Source organism: Mirounga angustirostris, unplaced genomic scaffold, assembly GCF_029215605.1.
Source record: "Mirounga angustirostris isolate CCGP_5_RB_7025 unplaced genomic scaffold, mMirAng1.0.hap1 SCAF_5, whole genome shotgun sequence".
In the NCBI taxonomy this organism is placed as follows: Eukaryota; Metazoa; Chordata; class Mammalia; order Carnivora; family Phocidae; genus Mirounga; species Mirounga angustirostris.
Genome location: NW_026991713.1, coordinates 14,504,408 through 14,523,284, shown reverse-complemented (window position 1 = coordinate 14,523,284; position 18,877 = coordinate 14,504,408). Strand labels below are relative to the sequence as shown.

Below are 18,877 nucleotides of genomic sequence, written 5' to 3'. Positions count from 1 at the left end.
CTCAGGAGCAAGTGTGCTTCTGACCCCTCCAATACCGCCTCGGAGAAGGGGTTCCTGGGTTGGGGGCGGTGCTTTCAGTTATGGTGGCAGCCAGTTTTCCAGAGCAGGATGGACTCTGCAAATACAAATGTAGCTCATCCTGGGAGTTTTCCGGCCTCTCTGCGGAGGGTAGAGGGACGGTGTCCATCCAAGGGTGGCCCCTCCCCGGGCAGGCTGCCGATGCCCTCCTGGTGTGGCTGGCAGCAAGCAGCAGGGCTCCCCCCCCCCCCCGGGGAGTCACCTGGCCCTGCCGCGCCGCGGGGCCCGGGGAGCGGCGAGGCACGCGGGCCTGGAGGACGAGCTGGCTCCTGGTCACCCAGCCATGTGCTTGCCATTAGCCGCCCGCAAGCCGGGGAGGGGGCGACCGCAGGGCTCTCCGTCACGTGTCTTGGCCTTGTGTCAGCACCACCCGTCCGCTGTGGCTTGAGAAGGCCTCGGAAGGGGAGCCCTGCAAGGGGCTGTGGGGGGTGTGACCTCGGAGATGTGTATTTGGGGAGAGAAGGGAGAACTCTGAGGCCAGAGGGGCATTTTCAGGGGAAAGCTGTGTGTGTGGGCAGGGGAGAGGGGTTCGGGTGCAGAGGAGGACTGTGGGACCAGGAGGGACGGTGGTGGGGGGCAGTCCTGGAGGAGAGAGGGAGACGGTGGGATTGGGAGAAGCACAGAGGGGAGTTGTGGGGGGAGAGGGGGACTGTAGGAGCGGGAGAGGACAGAGTCCTGGAGGAGACAGGAGGACTGTGGGGTCGGGGGAGCACTGACAGGAAGTCAGCGGGGGAAGAAGAGTGTGGGATTAGAGGTATGGCCTGGAGGACGGCAGGGGACTGTGGGCCCGGGAGAGGCATGGGCTGCAGGAGGGTTGTGGAGAGACTCTCTTACAATTCTATTTCCCTCCATCTTTCCTTCCATTCACACCCCTGCAGTGCTGCGTTCCCTGGGTTCAGTGTCCTCCATGACTTGTTTTTCATCCTCTTTCCCCACTACACCCCATGTCCGTCTCGGTCACAGCTCTGTCCCCAGAGCCACACCCATGCCTAGGCCTGGGGAGCCCCTAAGGACAAGTGTGTTGAACGGACAGAGGATGGAACCTCTGCGTGGTGACTAGGGACACGTGCCCTGTTTACACACGTGGACACAGAAAATTTCAGAGGCCCAATGGCACACAGTCTTGCTGACTCGTGGCCTGATGCACTCCCCTGCCCTTAGGCCCAGGGGTCGTCAAACTTCATGTCCGGAGCTCAGAGGCTTGAGATGCTGCCGAGGGAGGGGATGGAGAGCTGTGTGAGGCCGGTGGGTGAGAAGCTCTGGGAGCCTCATGTGCCCAGGCCCCGGGCTGGGACAGAGCCGAGCACGCTGGAGCCCACACGTGGGCCCTGTCCGTCCTGCACGCCCGCCCTCACCTCAATGATGTAATCTCTGCCATCCTTGCCGTGGACGGCCTTGACAGCGCAGACGTCCAGGCCGCCAAACATTTCTGAGCAGCTATCCACCCACAGCCTGTACCTGCACAGACCGATAGACAGACAGACAGTGAGCATCGGGGGAGGGAGCAGGTAGGGGGAGCAGAGGGGGAGAGAGAGAGAGGTGGAGACAGATTGAGAGACACGGACAAACAGGCCGCAGGACAGATAGTGCCATGCGCATGCATTCAGAGATGGAGAGCGGTGGTCAGAAATAACAAGAGACAGAGATGCAGCGAGAAAGACAGACAGACGGAGACAACAGAGAAGCAGTGGGAGAGACAGACGGGCATACGAAGGCAGAGACACAAATGGACAGAGAGAGAGACGGAGAAAGGAGAGGGACTAGAAAGGGAGCCAGGAAGCAATAGAGAGAGAGAGAGAGAGAGAGAGGAAGGATGAGGGGGAGAAGGAATGAGGGGTGGGAGAAATCTCTGAGACCCCGGCCCCGGCCCCCCAGGACCCAGCTGGCTCTGTGGCAGTGGGGAGCTTGTCCCCATCCGGAGCCGTCCTGGACACCCTGCCCCTCCTGCGGTCCTTTTCCCTTGGGAAAGCTGCTTGAAGGGCTCAGAAATCCCTCCCAGGCCGCCCTTGGAGACTCGGCGACCATGCTGACCATGCTAGATGAGAGCCTGAGGGAGACAAAGGCTGCATTCTGCCCTGAGCCTGGGGCAGGCAGGCGGGGGAGCCTGGCAGGCTGCTCCCCCAGCCCGGGCCTGGCCCTCTGGACCCAGTGCTTATGTTCCCTTTCCAGCCACTTGAGAGCTGCAAGGTCAGTTTGCTTTGCAGGGGAAAGATTTCAGCGCTGGACTCTGACCCTTGCAACAAGGAGATGGTTGTATCTGGAGAAGTCTTCCCGGGCCTGCACTTGGCTTCCCTCGTGGTGGCTGGATTTGGGAGTCACAGGGGACTTTGTGTCAATATTCCCGTTTCTCTCCTCACTCTCCAGGGTCACTCGGGGCACGCCTGCTCTGAGATCTATTTGTGTCTCTGAGCCATAAGGCCTGGAATGAGGAGAGATCATGGCCGGCATGCTCTTAGAACTAACTTTCTCATCTTAATGGCCAAGGCCCACTGAGGCCCAGAGAGGGAGAGTGGCTTGGCCAGGTCACACAGCAGGGCAGTAATAGAGCCAGGATTACACAGATCTCCTGGTCCCTCGCTCAGTTTTTTCATTCAACTGTAGCAAGGAGCATGCGAGATCACAGAAGGAAAAGGAAGGATGACAACTCACAACTTTTCAGCTCCTGATAGGTACCAGGCCTTCTGTGGGGGTTGACCCTTCCTTCTCTAACCCCCACCACAACTCTGTCAGGAAGGCTGAACCCATATTTCTGATGAGGAGACTGAGGCTCAGAGACCTTAATCAGCCACAGTGCTGGCTTCCAAACCTAGATTCTGTCTGATTCCGCAGTCCAAGCAAGCCACGCTTCTTTTTTTAAAATTTATTTGCGAGAGAGAGAATGAGAGACAGAGAGCATGAGAGGGAGGAGGGTCAGAGGGAGAAGCAGACTCCCTGCCGAGCAGGGAGCCCGATGCGGACTGGATCCTGGGACTCCAGGATCATGACCTGAGCCGAAGGCAGTCGCTCAACCGACTGAGCCACCCAGGCGCCCGCAAGCCACCCTTCTTGTCAGCTGGGACACACTGCAGCCTGTTCTCCCTCAGCACGGGAGACCAGTGACCTGGAGTCTTGCTATTCATTTCCTCAATAATTTTGGGGAAGCCTCTTCTTGAAGCCCAACACTCAGATTTGGGGGCCCTGCCCTATGTCCGAATACTCTCTGTACTTTAAAGCTTCCCATGGGATTCTCACGTGCAGCCACAGTTGAGGACGACCTTCGGTCCTCAGAGCTCCAAGAGCCCCCCGGGCTCTCTGACCAGGGTCCCTGTATTTGGCCTCAGTGGCTGGCCGGTGAGGCCCCTTCAGTTTAGGAAGACCTGTGCTCTGAGACAACCCCTAAATCGGGTTTCTTCTCAATGGAAGGTGGAAGTCTGGACCAAGACCCAGAGAGAACTGGTTTCTAGAGGCTATTTTCCAATGATGAACTTCCAGAATACCTACTGGCTGCATCCCATGGGCCATAGCCCCCCCACCCCTTCCCAGGGTTAAGGAAGGGGCTTCATGGGTGGGGCAGTGTGGGAGAGACTGGAGAACATGGGTCCATGGTCCCCTCCAGCCGGGTGGGACTAGCACCAGCCAAGCCACATTGTCAGTTTTGCCGAGGAGGGATCAGGCTACCTGGCAAACAGGTAAGCCAGGTGGAAGGAGGAGCTGGGGCCCGTTTATGGGCCCCCAGAGACTCCCCCCGGGGAGGTGGCATTGGGAAGCTCTGTCCCAGGCTTTGCGAGCACTGCCCATGACTCTACAGAAGCGGAAGTGAATCCCAGGCCTAAGCGGACGCGTGCCTGAGGTCGGCCCTTGCGGGAATGGCCCACGTGACCTGGAACTGTGCAGAGCAGGGGATACGGTGGCCTGCTGGGGCCATCTGTGAGCAGCTCATGAGGCTTCACAGAAGGCTGGGCTCCCATTCTGGAAAGGCCATGGAGAAAGGACCACGATGTCCTGTGGATGCTCACTGGGGGAAGGAAATGACTGCCCGACCAGATGATTCGGGTGGGCAAGGTCACGAGCACACCCCTCGCTGAGACGAGCTGGCACAGGCGGGCTCCCAGAGCGAGGGCCGCAGCTGACCCCTGGGGCTGACAGGAAGGAGAGGCAGCCCCTCCTTGTGGTGCCTGCTACTGGGGGAGCTACCGAGCCTCCGTCTCCCGATCAGCCTCTGGCTGATCACCTCCAATTAACAGCTGCAGCAGTTCACAAGGGTTATTTAACTTGCCCCTGGTAACCTAGCCTGGAAGGGACAGGACCACTCGCTTTCGCTCACCTCCTGCTTCTCTGAGCCCCCGAGCCATCAGTTCCAGGAAGGGAGACACCATGTCCGTCTTGTTTGCCACCGTTTCCCCAGGGCCTCGCTCAACACCTGGCTCCCAGCTCGTGCTCAACAGATGACCGACAAGGAAATGAAGGAATGCCTCCCAACTCCCACTCATTCTTTTTTTTTTTTTAAGATTTTATTTATTTATTTGAGAGAGAGGATGAGAGGAGAGAGAGAGTACAAGAGGGAGGAGCGGGAGAGGGAGAAGCAGACTCCCCGCCGAGCAGGGAGCCCGACGCGGGACTCGATCCCGGGACTCCAGGATCATGACCTGAGCCGAAGGCAGTTGCTTAACCAACTGAGCCTCCCAGGCGCCCAACTCCTACTCATTCTTTTTTTTTTTTTAAGATTTTATTTATTTATTTCAGAGAGAGAGAATGAGAGACAGAGAGCACAAGAGGGAAGAGGGTCAGAGGGAGAAGCAGAGCCCCAGCTGAGAAGGGAGCCCGATGTGGGACTCGATCCCGGGACTCCAGGATCATGACCTGAGCTGAAGGCAGTTGCTCAACCAACTGAGCCTCCCAGGCGCCCAACTCCTACTCATTCTTTACAAGGGGACTGCAGCACCACCTCCTTCAGGAAGCCTTCCCTGACCTCACCCCTTGCTAGTCTCACTGGCTGCCCCTTCTCTGGGCTCCCTCTGCAAGCACCCACAGCTTACTGCCACCCCAACATACCACACTCGGTGTCCGACGTTGACCGCGGAGCCCAGAGTGGACCTCTGTAGATTGATTTCCCCTCCTGTCTTTCCTGATGTTCCATGGCGTCAGAGCCCACCCCGTCTCCCTCTGTCGCTGCTGCCACAATGCCTGGTCCCACCGCAATCTCCAGGGGTGGACAGGTGACATGGGCCCCGGCAATTGCACAGGAGCCGCTCCGAGGCCGTAGTGATCGGCTCACGGATGGTCATGTGACCCAAGGCAGGCCACTCCGCGAAGAAGGCTCACTTCCAGTCTCTGGTTGAGATGGTTGGGAAGGAGTCTTGTCCTGCGGGCCTTGACACCGTCAGGAGGGAAACCTGGAGCCGCTATGCGCCCCCCGATGAGCGCGCTGGCCGGAAGGAAGCCACCGCAGAAGCAAGCTGAACTGAGGTGTGTGGGGATGAGCCCTAAACTTACCTAGAGCTGCACCTCTGGAGTGTTCATCGCCACAAGCCAACTGACCCCCTCTTGTCTCTGACCAATGAGATTTGTGTTCTGACGCCCCAATGGACACAGAGTCTCTGAAGGGAAGGGCTGGATCTTTTCATCTTGATTCCTTTGGTGCTTGGCACAACATGGCATGCAGTCGGCACTCAATGAATGTTCACCCAACAGATCTTTCTGACCCCAAAGCCCATGCGCTATCCACTCTCGTTGCTTGCCTGCACGCAGAGGTCACAGGGCCGCAGGAAAGAATGTGTGTGCCCTGCTGGCCCCGGGAGCAGGTGACTGGCCCTCCTTCAGGTGAGGAGAGCTCCCAGCAGTGCTTAAAGGAAGAAAGACCTGAGGGACCTTTAGCCAGAGTGCACATACCACATTCATGATTCAGTGGAAATAACCTCTTCCTCCTGACACTGAGCTGGCAAAAGAAGTTGGAGAGAGGAATGGACATTCCAGGAGCCCTGGTGCCCTAATATGGATGCTTTCGTGTACCTGTCAGAGCACAGAAGGGACTGGTGAGGACTCCCTGCTCTCTCTGCAGTAGCTGGGCAGGGCTGGAAAGACCCCCAGACTTGGAGTTAAGACATCAGGGATCTACTCTCAGCTCTGTCACTGATCAGCTCTGTGACCCTCGACAAGTCACTTTCCCTCTCTGAACTTGCTTCTGCCATCTGTAAAGTGGGATTATAGTAACATCTACCCTGCAGGGGGTTGTGCAATAAAGAGTTGCCATGTCTGGGAAAGTGCTCTGTGGGTGGTGAGGCCCTGGCCGGAGGGTGAGGCACCATTCCTTACAGGCCTCTTGTTGTATCCCTCCCCCACCTCCTGTCAGGCCTGCTGCCGCCCTATCACACCTCCCCTGTCTCTTACCTCTCTGTCATGGCCACCTGCTCCAGCATGGCAGAGCCTGTGTTGGCCTTCCAGTTTCCAGAGATGGAGGTTCTCCTGTATCAGAAAAATAACACCGAGGGCATTAGGACCCCTGTCACTGCTCCGCCCTTCCTTCTTTGCTTTGGCTGCTAGGAGGCTCCAATTCAAATATCTGGCTCACATTCGGGCATGTATTGTTAGGGACACATCTTGCCCCCAGCTTTATTGGCCTGTTTTTTATTTTCCTTTATGCTGATTGTCTTATTTACTTGTTGGATCTTATGTATTTTTTTCTAGGCTGCCTTGGAAATCCAAAGATTATTATTTTTTTCATTTTTTAAATTTAAATTCAATTAGCCAATGTATAGTACATCATTAATTTCAGAGGTAGAGTTCAGTGATTCATCAGTTGCATATAACACCCAGTGTTCATCACGCCATGTGCCCTCCTTAATGCTTGTCAACCACTTACCCCATCCCCCTACCCACCTCCCCTCCAACAACCCTCAGTTTGTTTACCATAGTAAAAAGTCTCTCATGGTTTTTCTCCCTCTCTGATTTCTTTCCATCCCATTTTCCCCTCCCTTTCCCTATGATCCTCTGCGTTGTTTCTTATATTCCACATATGAGTGAAACCATTTGATAATTCTTTCTCTGATTGACTTATTTCGCTCAACATAATACCCTCCAGTTCCATCCATGTCATTGCAAATGGCAAGATCTCATTCCTTTTGATGGCTGCATAATATTCCATTGTATATATATACCACTTCTTCTTTATCCATTCATCTGTCGATGGACATCTTGGCTCCTTCCACAATTTGGCTATTGTGGACATGGTTGCTATGGACATGGGGGTGCAGGTGCCTCTAAAGATGAAATTTAAAACATGTCTACACCATCAGATGAAATCCCCCAAACCTTGGCCTCTTGTTTTTGAAAAGAAGAACTAGGGTAGTAGAGCCATTAGTGATTCCGGAATTTCTTGAGGGCTCCAAAATGTAGAAAAATGATCCATGGAGAGAACTGATCACTTTTTCATGGTGAAGGGCAGGAAGGCCTCCTGGCCTCAATACCCTCTCTGTTTGCCTCTTCTGCTCCAGCAACACCAACCTCCCTTGCGATCCTCCAGTGCCATGGTTTTTTCCTAGGTCGAGGCTTCTAGATACATTCTTCCCTTTGCCTGATCCAGTCTTTGTCTCCATCTTTGCCTCCCCAAGGACTACTCATCCTTCATGTTTCATATGAGATGTGACTTCCCAACAGCCCACCTCCCCCAACAAGAGTAAATGCCCCTAAACCAATATTTAGTCATGCTAATCTCACCTGGAATGACCACTTTAGTGTCCAGTCTTCCTTGAGGGCCAGGGACATGTCTGACTCACCCCCGGCCCCCACAGTGTCCAGTGGGACCTGGCATGTAGTAGGTACCCAGTAACTAAGTCCTGGGTAAGGGACTGTGTATATTGTGGAAAAATCAAGACAAATTGATCTCCGGTGGCCTATCTGGACTCAGCGAAGACTTAATGAGTATAAGCAAAGTGGTGGAGGTATAAAGCTTTGTGTTTTATGGCCGAGGGAAGGCATGTGGTTGAGATGAAAGGGGAATGGGAGGAGGAATTGCTAGACAAATGTATCCTTCTAAAACAGAAAAGAAGATGCATTTGATGACAAGAGATGCCGAGAATTGCTGATGGACAACAGGGGCTAGAATTGCCAAGGGGTACAGTGACATTGATAAGCGCTATGTCCGTTCAGTTCAGCCCAACTTGATTCAATTCAATTCGGCAAACACTCACTGGGCCACTCTATGTCCTGGGTACTAGGCTTGTCTCAGTGACCCCATCCTAAGGCTGCTTACTACCAGGAAGGGTGGACCAGTTTAAAACCACAGTAGAGGCATGGTAAGGTTAGCAGCATACCCGAGTAGTGAAGAGCTCGGGGAAAGCAGAGGAGAAACCAGAGTCACTCAATGTGACCCCAGAATGTAACCACTGAATGTGCCTTGGAGGGTGGGAGGGTTGGTATAGTGGGATCTGCATGGTGGCAAGAGAAGGGAAGAACTGACTTGAGTCAGACAGATGCAAGGCTGAATCTTGGTTCCAGCATTTTCTGGCTGTATAACCATGGACACCATCTCGGAGTCTTTATTTTTTCCATTGGTAAAATGGGAATGATCTCCATCCTTATATATTGTGTGGACTAAAGGAAATATTCCCATAAATGTCTTAGTCCAATGGGCACTGCCATTGTCAGTCAGTAGAGACAAGAAAAGAAGGCATCGCAATGCCAGAAGCAGCAGGAACACAAGCCAGATTGCTCTCCTGCCAAGAAAATAACAATGGTGAGAGTTGCTGTTCAGTGGGTGCTTTCTCTGTCTGAGACATGGGTCAGAGAACCTAATGAGAGAGATATTACCATTATTACCCTTCCCACTGAGTGGCACGAGCCATCAACCCATATCTGAGGAACTCCATGCTCTTAACCACGACTCTCCATGGCAGAGCCCGTCAGAGGCTGGGGGAAAAGACTCACTTGGCCGAAATGTGATGCAACTGCTTGAATGTAGGATAGAATGTAGACTGTGCCAGAAGAGTCAACCTATATTGCAAATGTATGATGTCGACCTCCTTGCTGAAGACGGTGGGGGTGGGTGGTAAGGTGCAGACCCACATAAGCTTGGACGAGAGTGGAGGCTGTCTGACTAACTATAAGGGGAGCTGTACCTGAGCACTGCACTGCAGTGGGTAAAGCTCTTTCCCACGGGGCTCCACGTTCATGGTTCTGCAGTTGGACTGGGACTGAACACATAAGTAAATGGATGGCGGCTGGTAGGAGCCAGGATTTTCCCTGTTGGAGTGGGAAGTTATAAATAAGCAGTCTGGGAAGGCAGAAGTGAATCACGTGGTACTAGAGGAAAGTCGAAGACGTCAATATGAGCCCTCTTTAGCTCTAGATAGAGCTGGATATATATAGAAATAATTACAGATACGTGTGCATGCATGGGTTAAGGTACACCCATGTATTTCCTAGCTCCGTCTGCTGAGAAGCCTGAGTAACAATGACACCCCAGTAGCAACAAGCACAGAGGTCTGAGTGCAGGGCAGGAAGTGGGACAGAAAGGAGGTTGAATGGTCGGGGGTGGGGTGGGGGGGCCGAGAGGATGCTCTACATTGAGGTCTGACACGAACCCGCTCCCTCGGACAGGGGCCAAGGCAGGGTCCAGGAAAAGTCATAAATAATGACAAACTGGAGCTGCCAGGGCACAAAGGCTCAGCATAAAGAATGCGGCAATGAGCTAATCTTCAAGAAGAGAAACTAGGACAAGGTGTCGTCAATGTCAAGTGGAAACGCGAACAATGAGGAGAGGAGGGAAATGATATCATGACGGATGGTGGAGACCTCAGTAATGCACTGGAGTGCTGCACTGGAATGTTCCCCAACTCATAGGGGGCAGGGAAGAGCCGATCTTATCACCCTGAGGGCATCTGAGATTAGAGACAGGTCTGGCCTGGCTCATGGGTAGCAGAGAGTAATTGGCAAGACAGGGTGGAAGTCTTCCTTGAGAACTGGCTCTATCCCTTTCCTGGGAATCTTTCCTTAGAGGTCAAGTCTAAGGAAAGTCTGCCTTTCAACTTGAAAGAAGAGGTCTGCCTCTTCACCAGCTCCCAGGCAATGGCAGAGTGGAGTAGTTGTAGTGAAGACTGGGGGGCCCTCAAAGCCTAAAAGGACCATCTGGCCCTTTATGGAAAAAGGCTGCTGAGCCCTAGTCTAGGCAATGCAGGTAGAGCAGAAGCAACCAGAGATAATGCACAAATGGATGTGTCTAGCTGTGGTCAATAAAACTTTATTTACAGAAACAGGGGGCAGCTGGATTTAGCCTGTGGGTGGTGGTTTGCTGACCCTGACCTAGAGCACAAGCTCCACTGTGCAAAAGCATGCAGAGAGATTTCCAACTGTCCCAAGCCCGCCATGGCAGCCCTCGGATGGGGAGCCGTGCACACGGCCAGGGCTCCAGGGAAGCTTGGCAACTGGGCACTGGTTAGCTCTCTGGGGTCTTGTCATTTCAAGGGGAACCAACAACAACATTCCAAAGTGAGACACAGAGAGGCCTTGGAGCAGATAAGCCCTCCCACCTTTTCAAGAAGTCCCGTTCTCACGACCACAGCCGCTCGAGTGTGAGTCATCCTCTGCCAGAACCACCCCTGGGCTGAATGTATGTGTTGGATTTTCTGGCATTCATTCTTCTTCCCTTTGTCACAGCACCTCTATTCCCACTGGGGGCTGACCCCACCCATGTTGCTTATCATCTTGGTGGGACTCTCCATACTGGTCTTCTGCCCTTCTCCAACCAGTAAGCCTGTGATCCAAGATGGATTAATCCGCCCTGTTTCCATGGAATCACAACCTTGGGTTAAGCACTGAAAATGACTCAGGCAGATTCATTTCCCAATAGGGGTGCCATGAAGATTGTCTGTTGCTCTGGCCACCCAGATTCCTGCAGCTGCCTTGGATTCTAATAGTTCTGAAATTGACAGTTGAGTGGCTTTGTTTTTAAGGTTTCTGATCATTCATGCCTTTCTAATAAATTCCCTTTTGAAAACTCCATCAAAGCAGTCAGGTGTGGTTTCTGTTGCTTGCAGCTGGAGAAATCTGAAGTCATCTCCTAATTGGTCTTAATAGTTCCAGAGAAACCCCTCTGCAGCCCATGGCCCCAGAGCTAGCTTTTTATAAATGCAGGTCAGATCATGCCACTTCTCTGCTCAGGAGAGAACAAAACAGAGCCCCAAACCCTCAGCAAGGCATTTAAGGCCCTCCTTGATTTGTCCCCAAGTTTCTCTTTCAGTCTAGTCTCCTATGGTATACATCCATATATACTTGAAGTCCCCCCAAACATGCCAAGTATCTTTCTTCCTCTGGGAGAAGCAGCTCTCTTTGGGTAGACAGATTTCTACCCTGGGATAAGCTGTGAGAAAGCATCAGCACTTAGCCATACTGACCAGAGAAGAGGGGCAGTAAGTGGACATAAAGGGAGAATAATGAAGTGCTGAAGGGTCTCTGCCCTGCAGTGGAGGAGACAGGGCTGGACGTACATCTCTAATGGATGTTCCTCCTACACTCTCCTCCCACCCGCCCTCCCAGCAACCCAGGCCCTGCCCAGGGACTCACATGTAAGCCTTGTAGTTGGATCCGATTTTCTGGATGCGGATGTCATACTTGGAGTCAATGAAGGCCTCAGTGGTGGCGTAGGTTTTGGCCATAGCCACCATGCTGGTGATGTCCTGGTAGTCATGCTGGTTTTCTACTTTGATCTGTGTGGGAGGATCGGGGGTGAGTGCCAGCCAGCCAGCCAGCGTTCATGGAGCACCTACCCAATGCCAGGACCCAGTGTTCTATATATATAGTGACCTTGAGGAAGTCACCTGCCTAGCAGGGGAGACACATAGGAAACAAGTCATTCCACTATGTACCTGTAGATGAGGAAGGGAACATTCCATTGGGGTTGTCAAGAGAATTTTTACAGAACAGGTGAACTCTGAACAGGGTTTGGAAGAATAAGTACAATTTTCAGCAGGGGCATTTCTCTGGAGGATGGAAGGGATGGGCAAAGCAGAGGCCGGAGGAGCCACATGGGGACATGGATGGGGAATACCCAAGCGGTTCAGACTGGCCAATGGGGCTGGAGGTTGAGGGATGGCTAAAGTGGGTTGTCAAGGAACAGACCTTGGGGGACCTCAGTCGCTTTGGTAAGAGGCTAGAATTTTAGCCTGAAGACTCTGGAAAGCCACTGGAAGAAGTGGAGGAGTTTAAACAAGAAAGTAGCCTAATTTGTGTTTTAGAAAAATCCCTCGTGCACTGGGTTTTATGCGTAACTAATGAATCGTTGAACACTACATCAAAAACTAATGATATACTATATGTTGGCTAATTGAATTAAAAAAATCCCAAATCCCTCAAGTAGTTGCATGGCAGGTTGTATGGTGGGTTGAATGTGACATGGGGTAGAGACCAGCTGGAAAAAGGGGAGTATATGTGTGTGTGGCATGTATGTGTTGGGTGTGTGCATGTGGGTTGTATGTATGTGCAGTTTGTGGGGGGACATGTGTGTGGTGGTGGGGAGTACATGTGTGTGGCATATGTTATATGGGTGGTGTGTTGTATGTGGTGCTTGTGTGTGCATGCGTACGCGTGCATATACACTGGACAAGGCTGGTTGTGCTCAACCCAAGGCTGGGGGAGAAACTCACACTGTTTCCTGGGCTGAGGCCAGGAACATGAAGTGGTAACTTGGGGTCAAGGACAGGTCCCAGGAGAACTTCCAAGGCCAAATGCAGGGGACGAGGCCAAGGCTCTGTGACCGTGATCTCAAGACAGAACACAAGCTGACTGCCACCAGCTGTGGCCAGCTTGGAGTGCTGCCCCCTCCCGTCACCCTCACCTGGACAGCAGAGGCGTCTGATGTTGGGCCAGAGGCCCAGACCCCCTGGGGGGGGCGTTGGCAGGTGCCGAACAGCTTGTGCGGGAGGCTCTCCGGTGCTTACAATCTCTCCTAGCCCTCTCCTGCCTCCCTCAGAGCCTCACCAGTGCCCTGACCACTCCATCCCTGTGGGATGATGCACACCCACAACCTCACAGCTTACAAAGAAGCTTCACAGCTCTCTCAGGGGACACAAAACAAGATTGTGAGGCAGGCAGTGTGGGCATTATTATGGTCATTTAACAGATGCAGAAACATATTTCTTGCCCTGTCCAAGGCCATATGGCAGCTAAGCGCAGAGCTGGGAAGGAAGCTCAGGACTCTAAGAGCACAGCTGTTCTCCAAACCATCTTCAGGGTATCCACAAGTGCATACCTGCTGTTCCACCCTAACAGATGGGAAACAATGATGGGGAGCGAGGCTTGGCACACCTTCTCTCTTCTTGGCTCTCTCAGAGTCCCTGCCTCTCAGCGATGATGCTGAGTACAACTTTGTGGAGAAAATAAGAGTGACCAAGCAAGAGTTCCCTATTTGCCATCCCTTTCCAAGCCCACCAGCTTTCCCGCTTCATCTTCCAGGTGGCCGTGCGCCCCCTCCCACTCATGGCTGAACTTGCCCTTTGTTCTAGGTCTTCTAAGACTGACTGCTCACTGCCCCTTCCTCCTTCAGGAATAGGACCCTTCAGTTTTATCTGGCATCTAGTCTCTCAGCTAAAGATTGCTTTGTTCCAGTCTCCCTCCTAGGTAGATGCGGCCAAGTCTCAGAATCTGGTCAGTGAACACGGGAGTGGATGTGCTGTGGGCAAACTCTGGGTGGTGCCTTTACCACAAAGGGAATCTTCCCAGTCTCTTCTCCCTCTTCCACCTGGCTGGGATCTCGGACCACAGGATGGAAGCCATATATGTTGAGGATGGCTGAATAATAAGGTGGATGGAACCTGGATTCCCAACACCATGGAGTCCCCAATCCGCCCTTGACTGTGCATGTTCAGACACTTACATGAGAAAGAAATGGACTTTAATCTTGTTTAAGTCACTGTTATTTTGGTCTTCATTAAAGTGGTCAAACTATATTTCTGCCTTGTATTTTTTGTCTTTTGCTCTCTGTTGATTCTTTATCCTTTGGGTCAACGTGATCATGGGCCCTCCATTCTCCTCAAATTGTTCCTGCTTTTCAATACCCCAGGTACTCCCTGCTCTTTGTCTCTACATCATTTCCCACTCACCCCTAAACCCACTGTCTTCGAATGTCAATCCCTACCACTCCACTGAAACTGATTTGGCAAAGATCACCTGTCACATCCTCGCTGGCAAATCCAATAGCGTTCTTTAGATTGGCATCCTGTTTGGCATTCCATGGCATCTGAAATTGCTGAGCTTTTTGAAACTTGGTTTCTGCACCACTACTCTCTTCTGGTTCTCTTTTTTCCTGCCAACTTCCTCACTTTATTGCCTCCCCCTTCCTCCAACTTCCCCTCTAATGATCAGAGTGTTTCATCTTCAGCCCATGTTCGGGGTCCAGTGGAGAGAGTTAGAGTTACCAAAATGAAAGAATGGCTGGTGGTGTGGGGGAAGCTTGCAGGGACAGCTTGTCTAATTCAGTTTTGTCCCTGGGTGGCTCTGGAAAGGACCAGAACTTCTTCTGCACCTCATTTTCCTAGACAGCACAGCATACATAGTAGGATGTCTTGGATGTCTTGGACACAACATCCATTCTCTTCTATAGTCATGAAGCACCCCATTCTGGGGGCAAGTGACCTCCCACAGAATAAATATCACACTTCCCCATCTCCCGGGCCCCTGTATGTGCCCATGTGACCATGTTTTCTGTTTCTGTGAGCAGGAGCGGAGTCCGAACTTCCAGGCCTACTATTAAAGGGAAGGGAAGTCTTTTGCTCTTCTTGCTAGATGGTGTGGACCATCTTTGACATTGTGGCCAAAGAACAACACCCCAGGAATTCATGATCAACAAGATGGAAGGAGTCTGGGTCCTTAAAACCAAGTAAGTTCCGTGAGAGCCCTGGGCTGCTTTCGCCCAGACCACTGTGTGTGAGAGAAGGTCCTGGCTTATTTAAGCCACCTTAGGTCTTTTGTTACACAGCTGAACTTTGTCCTAGTTATTATAGGAGCCCTAAGTAAATATCTGTTGAATGCATCATGCATGCATTCATCTCTTCACAGAATAGGCAAAAGGGAGCAAAGAGAGACAGTGTAGACATAGAGGTTTAATGAATTAATTAGTATTAATTAGTGTCAGCACAACCTCTCCTTGTGCACCTTTTCTGGGTAGTTTGGGGTGGGAGTGCTCATCCTGCCCTCTCTAGGAGTGAGGATATAATCCCGGTTTCTTGTATACGGACTCTTCTAAAACCCCAGGACAAGCCCTGGCCTATGTTCCTGGCAATTTTAAGTTCTTTTCCTTACAGGGGGCCTTCAAATTGTGCACGTCTGGGCCCTGTAAAGCCCAGCTCCACCGATGTTTTCCTCCCATTAGATGGTCAGCTTCTTGAGGACAGATAACGTGTATCCCCCACAAGTCCTAACACAGGTGCCTGGCACAGATGTGCCCAACATGTTTGCTGGATTGAATTTAAGAAGACTTGATAAAGATCCACTCGTAACTTGGGAGGGGGCAGGGGAATGGGAGGAAGAAAACAGTGGGAGTTTGGGAAAAGGCAAAGAAAATATGTCTCCGGAAAACTTGTCTTTTCCAAGGTGAATTTTTCTGCAACTGCTCAGACTGGATTCTGCACTCTGGGAGGTATATCTTTCTATCATGAGAACCCGATCAAATCAGGAACTTCGGAAAAGCGGGCAGGGGGCCTGGGGCCGGGTGTGGTGGGTGCCGGAGGGGACTCTGGCATGGTCCTCAGGCAAAAGGATAGGCGAGGTCAGAGAGCACTGGGGCCAGGCAGCCACAGGGATGAAGTGGCTGCTGGCCTGGGGAGGGAGTCTTGGCTCTCTGCTTTATTTATTAGCTGGAAACCCCTCCAAATGTTCACAGAGACAAGCTGAAAACAGGAAGCCCCAAATGAGCTGTGATTCAAGATTACCCATTTGCTGCTCTGGGGACCTGCAATGGGGTCACCATGGGCTCCCTGACTCCGAAGCCTCACTCCCACGTCCCTGCCTCCCTCTCCCCTCTTTTCCCTTCCCCGTCTCTTCTCTTCTTCTTTCCCTCTTTCTCTGCCTTCCTTGTCTTCTCTCCCTCTCCCCTACACTGCTCTGCTTGCTCTTGTGTGTTTGTGTGCACGCATGTGCATCGTCCTGAGGGTGAGCAAGCTGGGAGCATGGAGACAGAGAGGGCGGAAAGGGAGAGAAGTGGGAGAGAGGAGTCAGGGCACAGTTCTGAATCTCCTTGATGGGATTCACCTCAGAGGCCTCCTATTCCAGTCTGAGATGGGAGAGTCATCTTCTCCATCTTTGGTAGACTGTCTTCATTTGCTTGAACACCTCCGAGAAGAGGGAGCTCACTACTGGACAAGGAAGTTAATTTCCCTTTGGGGAACTTGTCCTGCTGTATATTACACCCAGAGTGAATGAACGGTCCCAGTTATCGATCACGAAAGGGAATTCTCAGCCCTCAGCCTTGGGTCTGTTCTTCACATACTTGAGGAGAGCCAGCCAGGTATGCCTAAGTCACTCTCTTTCTTAACCCACCCTAACATGAGCAGGTTCCAGACCCTTTACTACCTTGAAATGCTCTCATTTGACAATCTCCTCCATATGTGGTGCCCAGAATCACACCTGGCTCCAGATGTGGTTTCACCAGCCGAGACTGGAGAAAACTGTCACCTCCCTCCACGTGGAATAAATCTGGCACACTCCTGCCTCAGAGCCTTTGCACTTGCTGTTCTTTGCTTGCGTGGCCCACACCCTCACTTCAATCAGGTCTCTGTTCAGAGCGGTCTTCCCTGACCCCCAGATGTGCCTCAACTCCTCCTACCCGGCACTCCTCATCCACCGTACCCCACTTAATTTTTCTCCTTGGCACTCCCCCGCACACACTTCACACCATTATTTGTTTATTTGTTTGTCATCTCTCTTCCTTACCATTCTATTAGAATGGAGGCTTTGCAAGGCCACTGCAGGATTTCAAGCACTGAAAACATTGCATTCAAGGGGCAACAAGCACCCAATAGATTTGGTTAATGATTGAATAAATATATCTAAGTGTTGCCAGGTATGTACTGAGTGCGCATTATTATCCAGATAATTACTGGATACTATGCTGGAGGCTGAGGATGCAACAGGGAAAAAGATATTTATGATTTTAATCCAAATGGAGCTTTGAGCCTATTCATTACTTGCCCCTATTAATGTGGCTTAATACAATGGTAGTTTTTCTAAGATCCATATGGAGCTTGCTCTAAGCTAATGTCTCCAGGTCATTTTGAAACACGAGATCCTGATAATTCAGGTCTCTCCGTGCGTGGACCTGAGTGGCTTTCAATCCCAGAGCAGGACTTTACATTTCCCCCTGTAAATGCTAAAGCTCTCATGTTTTCATCTGTCCCTTCATCTTCCGATATTGACTCTGTCATCTAACCTGTTAACTACCCCTCTCAGCTCTATGTCAATCATGATTTCGGTGCCCCCATCCTGTACCTAATTCCAGCTGTTTGACCTGATTTAAGTCATTTCTCTTAAGCTTTAGTTTCCTTATCTGTTACATGAGATAACAACTGCCTTGTAGGATTATTATGATTTTTTAAAAAGATTTTATTTATTTATTTATCTATTTATTTTAGAGAGAGGGAGAGAGAGCTTGCGCACAAGTGAGCAGGGGAGAGGGGCAGAGGGAGAGGGAGAGAGAGAATCTCAAGCAGACTCCCTGCTGAGCATGGAGCCTGACCCATGGGGCTCGATCTCACCACCCTGAGATCATGACCTGAGCCGAAATCAAGGGTTGGATGCTTAACCAGCTGAGCCACACAGATGCCCCAGATTATTATGATTTTTAAATGAAATTATAATGAATGTCAAAGTACCTACCCAGCATGGTGTCTGGCACCTAGTAGGTACTCAGTAAGAGTTGGTTCTCTTTAATTAAATAATTGTTGTGATTCTTTGTTGACACTGAACCATCAATAAACATTTTTTATACAGTTATTTACATAATTATTCATCCAGCTACAATACCTACCTCCTGTATAATCATCCAAGTTAATGAGGAAAAGTTCTTTTTAGGTTGATTACAGCTAATTAATGCAGAAGGAGTAAAAGAACTAGGACATCATCCTTCTGCAACGATCTCCCTAACGCAATAATGGATCTAGGCAACAGTGATCAATGTAAGACCCTTGGGAAAGGCTGATAGGGAACTTCCTAATGTGTGGATCAGGCAGATGACACCTGAACTCACAGATCAGTCTTAAATCCCAAAAGACAGTTAGAGATGACTATGTCTACAGATGTGCAAGGGAAACACCCACTACCAACTGGAAAGTATTTTTTTTTTTTTAAGATTTTTATTTATTTATTTGACAGAGAGAGAGATAGCGAAAGAGGGAATACAAGCAGGGGGAGTGAGAGAGGGAGAAGCAGGCTTCCCGCGGAGCAGGGAGCCCGATGTGGGGCTCGATCCCAGGACCCTGGGATCATGACCTGAGCTGAAGGCAGACGCTTAACGACTGAGCCACCCAGGCGCCCCAACTGGAAAGTATTCTTGCTAAAATCCAGAACCTGAGTCACATCAAGTCTCTATAGTCAACCACCAGTTTATAGAACATATAGGCAATAAGAGAACACCATGGATCTGTAATCAGTCAAATTCAGACTGTAGAAAATTCTACAGTCTGAAAGGAAAATGACCTTTCTTCCCCTTCTAACAAATAAGTGTCAAACAAACCAACCACAGGAAAAGGAACTGTTAAATACCAAAAGAGACTCATGTCATACCAACCATGTCAGGTATGAAGGCCTTGTTTGGATACAATGAGAATAAACCAATTAA

At 51.1% G+C, this 18,877-nt stretch overlaps 1 long non-coding RNA gene across 1 annotated transcript in view; it reads left to right on the top strand.

Moving 5' to 3' along the window:
- LOC135364392 (uncharacterized) overlaps positions 1 to 18,877 on the top strand; it is a 59,385-nt gene that overhangs the window by 4,996 nt on the left and 35,512 nt on the right. The window contains exon 2 of the long non-coding RNA XR_010411354.1: positions 14,765 to 14,923. This is a non-coding gene — a long non-coding RNA (uncharacterized LOC135364392). The remainder of the gene's footprint in view (positions 1 to 14,764; positions 14,924 to 18,877) is intronic.